At 34.0% G+C, this 12,672-nt stretch overlaps 1 protein-coding gene across 5 annotated transcripts in view; it reads left to right on the top strand.

The window, feature by feature from the left end:
• The window catches only part of LOC126883325 (fatty acid 2-hydroxylase), a 369,757-nt gene that overhangs the window by 166,956 nt on the left and 190,129 nt on the right, over positions 1-12,672 (top strand). For 2 of the 5 annotated variants that reach the window (XM_050648711.1, XM_050648707.1), the window contains exon 1: positions 2,542-2,692. The exons of 2 other annotated variants lie outside the window; for them this stretch is intronic. The gene's annotated coding sequence lies outside the window, so the exon portion shown is untranslated. Of the gene's footprint in view, positions 1-2,541; positions 2,693-12,672 lie in introns of those variants that run through there. One more of the 5 variants, XM_050648709.1, reaches the window with a different exon arrangement.

Raw genomic sequence — 12,672 nt, 5'->3', positions numbered from 1 at the left:
CTAGAATATGGTTCGGCTGTATTTTCGTTTTGCAACGAAATTGAAAATGGTTATTCATTTTTTATTTACATTTACTCTGATTGGATTATGAAGGGAACCATACTCGTTGGAACTTTACCGCGCTGAGCAGATGGGACGTGAATTGTAAATTGTAGAATTCCCTCATATTCCTTAGTCTCAGCATCCGTATGGCTTGCAAATTGTAGAAGCCTCGGAGGTGTAACCAGGGAAGGTTCCCATTGTTTTCATTTTGGTGGGATGTAGAATAGCATTATGTTGTTTTATATGCCATTAGAGTGAAAACTTAGTATTTTTGCTAGCAGTTGCCGCTAGGGCATCTATGCCATTTCGTTCGTTGCAATCCGGGACTGCACGCTGGGGTTTGTTTTGGTTGGATCAGGGAGAGCAGCATATGTGCCTCCTGATGAGAGACTAATAAGTTTCGAAACCGGTAGAGGTGCTTGCTGCACTCTCTGATTGGACTAGAATATGGTTCGGCTGTACTTTCGTTTTGCAACGAAATTGAAAATGGTTATTCATTTTTTATTTACATTTACTCTGATTGGAGTATGAAGGGAACCATTCTCGTTGGAACTTTACCGCGCTGAGCAGATGGGACGTGAATTGTAAATTGTAGAATTCCCTCATCTTCCTTTGTCTCAGCATACGTATGGCTTGCAAATTGTAGAAGCCTCGGAGGTGTAACCAGAGAAGGTTCCCATTGTTTTCATTTTGGTCGGATGTAGAATAGCATTATGTTGTTTAATATGCCATTAGAGTGAAAACTTAGTCTTTTTGCTAGCAGTTGCCGCTAGGGCATCTATGCCATTTCGTTCGTTGCAATCTGGGACTGCACGCTGGGGTTTGTTTAGGTTGGATCAGGGAGAGCAGCATATGTGCCTCCTGATGAGAGATTAATAAGTTTCGAAACCGATAGAGGTGCTTGCTGCACTCTCTGATTGGACTAGAATATGGTTAGGCTGTATTTTAATTTTGCAACGAAATTGAAAATGGTTATTCATTTTTTAAATAGAATATAGTTCATTCCACGAATACATGTCTGTTTTGGATTACCGTGACAACGAATATTTCAGTGTGCAACATAAGAAGTACGAAAGTAAATGGCTCTAATAATTATTCCAATAAACAGCAATGTAATTTGCAATTTATTTTCGTTCTTCATATTTTGCACAATAAAATATTCGTTGTCGAGATAATCCAACACAGTCGTACATTCGTGAAATAGGGTATAACTCTTAAACTAATTAATGGATCGGTCTCAAATTTTGAAGGTTTGTTAATTACGCCAATACCCAACTTTGGTTGAAACACTAAAGTTCTAAGGTAGTTTTAGTAAAAGTTACAGTGGAACCTCGTTAACTCGGATTAATCGAGACCGCGGCCCATCCGGGTTATCTAAAATCCGGGTTAGCCGGAGAAAATGGTAAAAATTAATAAAATACGGTATGCTTACAGATAAACCCCGTTATAATTGAAATAACGTGAAATATATATGCACAGTACACATCTAAATTACGTATCAATTACGCCTTTATCAATTCTACTCTACCTAATGCTTCTAGTTTCTTTTCCGTTGTCACTACAACATTTTTACGTTTTGTTGCCATTACGTAGACAAAAAAACACGCAAACACAAAATCTGAATAGATTTAGGAATTATTACAGAACGGAAGCGAGCAATACGACTGTACTACACACAATACGGTCTCAATCGCAACGATGTTATGTTATTTAATAGCAGTGAAGACTAACACCATTGTTTAAAAAATAATTTTTTAATAGTCTTTTAGTTTTTTTTTAAACATTGCTAAGATAGTTTGAAATAAGTAAAGGATACTACTACAGGTGCCTGTTGTTTCCGATAACACGACAATGAACGTCGTGTGCAATGAGTCATTTTTACTATCGTATATGTAGTTCAAATTATACAAATACCCATTCTCTCAAATATTATATTACATACATTTTTATTGTTGAAATGTTTGTCTGATAAAAATCGGTCCGGGTTAGCCGGACTTCCGGGTTATCGGGGGCCGACTTATCGGGGTTCCACTGTATTAACAAATAACGATTTTCACTTATTTTGCAGTTTGCGTAGCAACAAATTAACATTTTAACTTTCAAAAATCGGCATTTTGAAGGTTTTTCAATGTTCTAAAAAACTGAATTGTGTAATTTTATGTCAACTATTTAGCTTTTGCACGGGGTGCAAAAAATCAAAAAATCGCGATTTTTTCACTAAATTGTTAATAATTAAAAAGCGGACGTGAACTCTATGCAGGAAACAGGTAGGTTTTCTTCCTATAGATCTACAATAACTAAAAACGTAATCAGCTACCTGGATCTTTGAGTCCCGAGAAAATCCTTATTACTCTGGACTAAGGTGGGAATGGGCCGAATTAACCCAAGTCTAGTGTGGCGTTTACTGTATATTATTTTTTGTCTATTTTGTAAGCATCGTATTTCCCAGTGATTCAAATAATATTCTCACCTCCCAATATTAAGTTTTATTTGAAATGATAACAGTATAGATAACAGTATTTAACTAAACGTGTGCGATAAGAAATATTTACCGGTATAGAGTACCTTGTCGATATTTAATAAAATCAGTTTTTAGGGTAAATATAAGGTGTAGTGTTGCGTTTGGTGGTGTTATATAAGAAAAAAATTGGTAAATATTTTGCTATATCTAACGTTAGCCAAAACGGGCAATTAAGTTGTGCTTTCTTCGAAGTAACTAAGAAATTTCTTAACTTGTATGATGGATTTGACCTAGATATGAAGGTTATTTATTAGATCGTTATCATCTCTACTTACTGACGAAATCGTTAAGCTCCCTTTTAGACAAGGGCGCATCTGTAAAAATATTAGTACATTTGGACGTTGAGAGGTGACTCAAATTTTTTTGCAAAAATTGCTTGGAAATAAATCAAATAATAATATTTTAGTTATCCTCCCTCTCAAAAAGGTCCGGAACATTGTTTAAATAATCAAAATGTCAAAAAATTAAGGAACAATTCGATTTTTTTCTTCGTTTTTTGATTATAACTTTAAAAGTATTCATTTTCGAGAAAAGTTGTACTGAGATAAAAGTTGCGTAATTAAATTTACTACAATATCGAATTTGTTAAAAATTTAAAAAATAGTCACCCTTGTTGCAAAATAGCAATAATTACGAAAAAACCATACAAAAACAAGTATTCGCATTTTACGTTTTTCAACCATTTATGCTACACTTAGGACCTTCATATTTCACCAAGAAAAACTTTATGATACAGTACAACAATACTGTAAATTTCATTAAGATCGGTTTAAAAGATTTTGCAAAATAAATTTTGCAATCCAGCTTTCGCAAAAAAAAAATAATTTTTTCAAAATGTTGCAGGACTGAAAATAAAGCAGATAGCAAGTTGAAATTTTTTTTACATACAGAAGTGTACTGTACCTTTCATTTGAAATTTTGCAAAATTAAAATCAATTAACACCACGGCGTCAGGAGTTTTTTTAAATAAACATTAATTATTGGTGCTACGCGCAGTACAGCGGATAGTTTGCTCTGATTGGGCATTCCAATCACCTTTGATAATGATTGATACATTTTAATTTTTATTACATTTCGATATAAATAAATAAATTTGTTTATTGCAAAATAAAAACACATACATTGTCATTTGAAATAACACTTTTATTAGCAAAAACTTTTTTTGTTCATATATTTTAACTTAGATAATAAAAGTTTATTATTTTTAAACATATGCAATTGTTTAAACAATATTTCACAAACAATAATAAAATTAGTTTGATTTTTGTGAAATTAAAATATTAAAATACAACAAAATATAGAGTAAGAAAATAATATATTAGATAAAGATTGGAAGAAATTTTGGTGGAAATCAACTTGTGTGAATCAAACACCGCTGTCCTGCGCGTAGCACCAAAAATTAATGTTTATTTAAAAAATTTCCTCACACCGTGATAATTAATCGATTTTAATTTTGCAAATTGCAAATGAAAGGTACAGTACACTTCTATAAGCAAAAAAAATTTCAACTTGCTATCTGCTTTATTTTCAGTCCTGCAACATTTTGAAAAAATGAATTTTTTTTGCGAAAGCTGGATTGCAAAATTTATTTTGAAAAATCTATCAAAACGATCTTAATAAAATTTACAGTATTATTGTACTGTGTCATAAAGTTTTTCTGGGTGAAATATGAAGGTCCTAAGTGTAGCATAAATGGTTGAAAAATGTAAAATGCGAATACTTGTTTTTGTATGGTTTTTTCGTAATTATTGCTATTTTGCAACTAGGATGACTATTTTTTAAATTTTTAACCAATTCTATATTGTAGGAAATTTAATTACACAACTTTTATGTCAGTACAACTTTGCTCGGAAATGAATACTTTTAATGTTATAATCAAAAAACGAAGAAAAACGTCGAATTTTTCCTTCATTTTTTTACATTTTGATTATTTAAACAATGTTCCGGACCTTTTTGAGAGGGAGGATAACTCAAATATGATTATTTGATTTATTTTCAAGCAATTTCTGCAAAAAAATTTGAGTCACCTCTCAACGTCCATCTCAAAACAGATGCGCCCTGGTCTATTTTAGTTCAGGGAAATAAGCAAAAGAGGTTCCCTGTTTGTGACACTGACCTCTCCAAGCCACCAACACTGTTTTGAGTACCTAGTAAGAACGTCTATTATAATAAAAACCTATTTGTTTCCTGCAATCGATTTTTTAAACTTAATTATTTGTTGATAAAATTAATTAAGCAAATTAGTGTTGAAAAACGGTCATTTTTTACTTTTTTCGCATATCAGCCAAAATTCAATCATTTGAAACTAACGTGAGAGTAAGAAACTTATAAACCATATTAAAATGGGGTTTTCTAAATGTTTCTATTCCTATAGATTGCTTAGAAAATTAAAAAATATGTAAAAAAATTAGTTATACTTAGAACTTAGATCCTTCATATCGCACCTCCGCGCAAATAGTGTAACGATTCAAAAAAAGACGGTTTTATTTTTTATTGCACCAACAGTTTAATAAAACTACAAAATCTTATCTCAAAAAGTGTTACGTTTATAGTTCAAGTATTTGTCGATAGATGACACTAGAGTCACTTTATCATCATCATCATCAATGGCGCTACAACTCGTGAGTCTTTGCCGCGTTTACTATTGCCTTCCATGTTTGTCGGTCCTGTGCCACTAATTCCCATTGTCGCACTCCCATTTTCTCTAGATCTTCTTTGACTGCATCTTTCCACCTTTTTCTAGGCCGCCCTACAGACCTTCTTCCATCTGGCCTTTCCCAGAACACATTGTTTATAATGCAATTGTCGTTACTGCGTATCACATGCCCTGTCCATCTGAGTATATTGGCTTTTATATATCTGACTAGATTTTCTTTTCCGAATAGAGACTCTAGCTCGTTATTGTATCTGCGCCTCCATTCGTTTGTCACGCTGTCTCTGCAAGGGCCATATACCATTCGAAGGATTTTACTTTCCACACCAGCAATTTATTAAATTCTCTTTTTGTTAGCGTCCATGTTTCGTTTTCATACGCGACTGCTGGTCGTATTATGGTCTTATATATCTGGATTTTTGCACCTCATGAAAGAAGTTTTGACTTCATTAAATGTTGCATTGCAAAAAAAGATCTGTTTCCTGCCATTATTCTCGTTTCAACTTCTCGCTCTAATTTGTTGTCATTTGTGATTGTTGCTCCTAAATATTTAAATTCTTTAACCACTTCGAAGTTGTGACCGTTTATAGTAATGTTTTGCCTTATTCGCCGTCGTTCTTAGATTAGAGCACTAAAACTAACAAGTAGGTACAGTGTAACTGTCAACTGTCAAATATGTCAAATTATTAATGTAAACATTGTTAAATCAAAATAACAATTTACTCTTTTTAACATTATGCAAAATACAGGGTATTATACAAAATAAACGTTAAAAGGTATAGATACTAACGTAATAGATAATAGAATATTGTATAAGGCGTCAATAAGTTATTTCATCAATGACATGACATACCATAACGTCACTTTTACTTTTCCTCCCTAGGGAGGAAAAGTATGACTTTGCTCACTACAATCAGATCAGGAATAGCTATTTGTATAACAAGGGAGGAAAGTCATAAAAACCATACAACGAAAAAACTTTAGTATCTAGGATACATAATGAGAGGAGAAAAGAACTCTCTGCTAAGACTCATAATCCAAGGAAAAATCTCGGGAAAGAGAAATGTGGGACGTAGGAGGATTTCCTGGTTGCGAAATTTAAGGGAGTGGTATGGGTGCAGTTCAATACAGTTGTTCAGAGCTGCAGCCAACAAAGTTAAGATTGCTGTAATGGTAGCCAACCTCCGATAGGAGACGGTACTGAAAGAAGAAGAAGAAGGAGGAAAGTGCTACTTTTCCTCCCGAGAATGAAGTTTACTGCCCGACGCTTAGCGGAGGGCAGTAATCATTCAAGGGAGGAAAAGGCACTTTACTCCCATGTTATACATATGGGTTTTCCACCTTCCTCTAATAACAAGTCATTTTTTCATTTTTACTTAATTTATTTACGTAACTAACCAACAAAATTTATTAGAACTAAAACTAACAAGTAGGTAACTGCCAACTGTCAAATATAAGTAAAATTATTAATGTAAACATTGTTAAATCAAAATAACAATTTACTGTTTTTTATCATTCTGCAAAATACAGGGTGTTTTATAAATAAACGTTACAATGAGATACTTACGTAATAGAAATTAGATATTGTACTTGTACAGGGCGTCAATAAGTTATATTTCATAAATGAAACACCATGACGTCACTTTACTTTTCCTCCATAGGGAGGAAAAGTACAACTTTGCTCCCTACAATCAGGTCCGGAAAAGTATACTTTCGGTAGAGGTAGGTGGAAAAAGTATTTCGTTAGGGGTAGGTGGAAAACAATTTTTTCGTGATACCATAGGTAAATTATAGAAACGGTCTAATATTTCGAAAAATACACTTCCAAATAAAAAACCAAAAAATACTTAATATTTTTCAAGAACCTATCGAATAACATGAAACACGACCCTCCACTCCACCCCCTGGAGGTGGGGTGGGTGGAAAATTTAAAATCTTAAATAGGAGCCCCCATTTGTATTGCAGATTTGGATTCCTTACGTAAAAATATGTAACTTTTATTCGAGACATTTTTTCGAAATATGGATAGATGGCGCTATAATCGGAAAAACACTATTTATTAGCGTCATCTATCAACAATTCCAAAAAAATGTTTCGAATAAATATTACTTATTTTTTCATGGGAAATCCAAATCTGCAATAAAATATGGGGATTCCTATTTAAGATTTTAAATTTACCGCCTACTTCACCTCCAGGGGGTGGAGTGGAGGTTCGTGTTTGATGGTATTCGATAGGTCCTTGAAAAATATTAAATACATATTTTGGACATCTTGGATATTAGTGCACCCTATGTAACGCACAGCTGAATCTTATGTTTGTGCGTCACAGTGTTGCCATGCCATTTCTACAATAATTTCAATCAATGTGAAATGTACCTACAAGAATAATAGAATAAGAACGTTTACTTCTCCGTCATTATACTAGGTAGAATGACAAATGAGGTGTCAAATGAAAGCTTATAATCCAAGGATAGTACTAAAGGTGAGAAATTAGACCTAGATTGTCTGTCCCTAAAAAATAAGCGTTATATTGGGGATTTCTAATGTCGACATTAAAAGTTGCACTATTTTTTTTTCTATAAAACATTTTGATCTAAAACTTACCAGAAAACTTCTTTGTACTCTCTACTTTCAAATAAATGTGATTAAGAAACTAAATTTTAAACTTCGTAACACAACTTTTGCGATTAAACTTTTCAATGCACAAATCCGCACCTTTTTCTTTGAAAAATTCATAACCTTTATTACGATAAGAATAAAAACTTAAAGCAGGTACCTTTGTCTTCAGAAATGTTAGAGCTATATACTGTAAAAACTTCAGAAAAAAATATTAAAATGGAACAGAGTTGTAGCGAGGTAAACGCCAAAAACGTGATTTCATTTTTTTTTATTTTTAGGTTAAAATTGCGATTTTGACAATGTTGCCCCACATAAAATTCAAAATAAACCTCATTTTCGTTTTCAGCACCCTCGAAAATATAAAGTATCAATAAAATTAGCCATTCACCCCTCCGTGGTCAGTATCTCGAAAACTAAGCGCTTTTTTGACGGTGTCCCGCTCGTGTACAGTGTTGCCAATCGCATTTCTCTAGATTATCCGATAATCGCTCGAAAAATATCCGATTTGTCACGAAAAGGTACGCTAGGTCAAAAATTATTCTGTTATTAAAATCAATGTTGCCAATGTTATTTTTTAGTCCCCTTAACAACCATCAAATAACAAAATCCGTTGTTCGTACGCCAATCAGTTGATTGTAATCAATTATCATTATGATAATTAACATAATTGATTGATTAATTATTTATTAATTATCAATTAACGTAACAATTAGGGAGCGTTCAAGTATTACGTAACGCGATTTTTGAAGATTTTTGACCCCCCCCCCCCCAACCTGCGTTACGTAATACTTGCACGCTCCCTTATTAACAAATTAATTAATTAATCAATTAATCTCATAATTGTAATCAATTATGTTTTCAGCAACCCAATCAAAGTTGACATTGACAGTAATTAAATATTTGATAATAATCAGTTGATTCCATTTCTGATTAGCGTTCGAACAACCGACCCTTTAATCTACTGGATTCTCTATTTCACGGTTTAAAAATTTTCGTTTATAGATGAAAATCTCGTATCCTAGCTGATTATTACCTAATTCATGTATGTAAATACTATTTACTTACTATTATTATATTATTCGTATTTTGTATTATCGTAAGTGTTAAATTCTAAAAAAATAAATACATAAATCTAAATATTTCATTATTTGGATCGTTATATTAATTTATTATAATTATTTAAGTAAACACTTTTAAATATTAACTTATTAAAACGTAATAACTACCTAAAACTAGGTACTGGAAAAATAAATAATAAATAAATCAATACAAAATAAACTACAGCTACATTAATAGCATAGGCGCAAAATTTCTGGTCAATGCTTTTAAAACGCATTATTTTTATCGAGTCCTGAATTACTTAAGCACTGCACTACATAAAATGAAAATAAAACTAAAGCGTACGTGAATTAGCTTTCATAAGTTTAAAGAATAAAAACTAAAAACTCATCAGACGGCAATAAACTCATATTCATCGAACTAATACTCATCAAAACAATAACATCGGACGGCAGACGGTTTTTGAAATTTGAATTGTATTAGTATGCCTTAAGTGGATGTACTTGTGCATTTAAATTCTAAACAAAAGAATCGGCACATGTCCCTTTTGGCAAAAGATGAAAAGTATCGGATGTCACTAACATTCATCCAGTATAGACTATTTATAAAAATTTGGGCGGAACCAAACAAAATTAATGTGTTGTTGGTGTTGGGAATATATGGATGAGAAAGTTTTAGTCGATGGTAGATACACTGAAAATATCCGCAAATATCCGATTTATTTAAAGATACGAAGAAGATACGACAACTCTCAAAAAGGTACGCAAATCGGATAATTATCCGCCGATTGGCAACACTGCTCGTGTATAATATCACAAAAAATTGTAACGTGATAGTATGAAAAAATAGAGGATACGGCAACGGTGTTACAAGTGATGGTCGGATCCAATGCCAAAATCTACACAAACATATTAGGGTGCACTAATAGCCAAGATGTCCCATATTTTTTGGTCTTTCATTTGGAAGTGTATTTCTCGAGATATTAGACCGTTTCTATAATTTACCTATAGTATCATGGTATCACGATAAATGGTTTTCTCCGATTAGAGCGCCATCTAAAAAGTGTCTCGAATAAAAGTTGCTTATTTCCAAGCAATCCAAATCTGTAATAACAAATGGTGGTTTCCATTTAAGATTTTAAAGTTACCCAAACCCCAGCACCAGGTGATGGAGTGGGGGGAGGTCGTCTTTAGATTCGATAGATTTTTGAAAAATATTGAACGCTTCTTTTTAATTTTTCGATCCAATCTTCATTTCGCGAATTGTTCTGTCGTCCCGCGAATTATTCGATTGCCCCAAGCGACGATCTACACCCTGGGCACCAGGTACCTCGGAGACCATCGCCGTCATGAAATTTGTATTCAATATTTCCTAAGTTCTAAATTTTTTATTTCCCATCTCTTCGAGATGCACAAAAATGTTTGCCGGAGATCAATTTAGTTCACAAAGTTGCCTGACACTCTCACGAATCGAATGCAAAAAGTTCCAGGACGATTCATCTTCTTCTTCTTATTTCCTGTTACTCCGTAAAGGAGCATAGGGCATCCACGAAGCTTCTCCATTGGACTCTGTCTCTGGCCATAGCTGCTACCTCTCCCCAGCTCTTTCTCATACCTTTGTAGTCAGCTTCAATTGTTCTTCTCCAGGTCGTTGCGGGTCGTCCTTGCTTTCTTCGTCCTGCTACTGTCCATTTTAGAGCTTTCTTTGTTATATCTGAGTTGTCCTTCCTCAGGGCGTGTCCCAGCCAATTCCATCTTTTCCTTTTAATTGCAATTTCAATTGGCTCTTGTTTGGTTTTCTTCCAGAGTTCTTGATTTGTAATGATGTTGGGCCAATATACTTTCAAAATTTTTCGGAGGCACCTGTTTACAAATACTTGGAGTTTTTTGACAGTTCCGTCTGTTATTGCCCAGGTCTCGCATCCATACAGTAATACTGTTTTAACATTGCTATTAAACAGTCTTATTTTGGTGTTTTGACTAATTTGTGTTGACCTCCATATGTTTGAGAGTGTTCCAAATACTTGTTGTGCTTTTCTAAGTCGATGTTTAATGTCCGCCTCGATTCCACCATGTACGCCAAGTATACTTCCTAGGTAGCAAAATTCTTGTACCTGTTTTACTTCTTCTTTACTGATATATAATTTTTCCTGTCGGAGTTGGCCTATTCTCATCTCAACTGTCTTATTGACATTTATTCGGAGACCAACTTCTGCCGCCTCTTTCTCCAGTTTACTTAGCATGTTCTGCATATCATCTATTGTATGGGATACCAGGCATATATCATCTGCATATTCCATATCAGCCAGTTTCTTACCATCTAAGTAGTTCCAAGGGATTCCGTTTTTTCTGTCTATGGTTTTTTGTAAAATGTAGTTGAGACATATATTGAAGAGTAGAGGTGAGAGTATACAGCCTTGCTTTACCCCCTTCTCCATTTCTATTTTGTCCGTCATTTGACCCTTATGTAATACCTGGAATGTTGTTCGGTTATACATCATTTGTATTATTCTAATGATCTTAGGTGGAATTTTCGCGTGGCTTAAAATGTTCCAAAGAGCTTTCTGTTTTATACTATCAAACGCTTTGGCAAAGTCTACAAACGTCATTATCAGTGCTGCATTCTTTTTCTTTAATTTCTTCTATGATGATACGTGATGTAGCAATCTGGTCAATACAGGATCTTCCCCTTCTAAAACCCGCTTGTTCATTGCGAAGATTTTTATCGATTTCGACGTTAATTCTTTGATGTACAATATAGGCTAGTATTTTATTTATAGAACACAATAGTGTTACTCCTCTCCAGTTTTCGCATAGCTGCGCGTCACCTTTTTTTTGGGAGATTTATTATGATTCCATTATTCCACTCTGTAGGTACGTGTTCTTCATTCCATATCTCTATCAGCAATGGTGCCAGTAACTCCACTGTTCCCTCAATGTCAGCTTTCCACAATTCGGATGGGATACCGTCAATTCCTGCTGCTTTGTTATTCCTCAGGTGACGGATTGCTTCACCTAATTCTTTCTTCGTTGGGCTCTCTGCATTTATTTTTAAACAGTTTTCAATTGGTCCTGCTGCATGGTCTTCTTGTGCAAACGGTTCGTTTTCTTGCTGTGCTATGAGTTCTTAGTAATACTCTTGCCATCTATGGGTCTGTTCTTCTGTCGTTGTGAGAACTTGCCCTCTTTTATCTTTTAGTGGTTTGTTATTGTTGTGTTCCTGTTTGCCAAACGCTTGGTGTTTCTATATAATTCTCTTTGGTTATTTGTTGCTGCTGCTTCTTCTGCTGCTCGAGCCATTCCCTCAGCCCATTTTCTCTTGTCTCCTCTAGCACTCTTTTTTACCTGTTTATTTGCAGCTTCATATTCTTGGGCTATTTTAATTTTGTCGTCACTTCTTTGTGCTCTATTTAATGTGGCTTTGGAGTCCTTTCTTTTTCTAATAAGTTGCCAGGTATTTTCACTTATCCACTCTTTCCGTTCTTCTTCTTGATATCCTAAGATTTCCTGAGCATTTTGATGTACGGCATGTTTAATCGATTCCCATTTCTCTTCTACACTTATCTGCATATGGTTTATAGTTTCTGTATTCAGTTTTATTCTATTACTCCATTCATTATGGGTTTCGCTATCATTCAATTGTTGTATGTTGTATTTCTTGAGTCTGTTGAGTTATTTATTGCTGTTTTTCGCCCTTATTTTTACTTTTATTTCCCCCAATAGTAGGTGGTGGTCACTCCCTACATCTGCTGATCGCTTATTCCTTACATCCAGTAGAC

This window comes from Diabrotica virgifera, chromosome 4, assembly GCF_917563875.1.
Source record: "Diabrotica virgifera virgifera chromosome 4, PGI_DIABVI_V3a".
NCBI classification, from domain to species: domain Eukaryota; kingdom Metazoa; phylum Arthropoda; class Insecta; order Coleoptera; family Chrysomelidae; genus Diabrotica; species Diabrotica virgifera.
The sequence above is the reverse complement of the archived record's forward strand: the minus strand, read 5'-3'. Positions and strand labels throughout refer to the sequence as shown.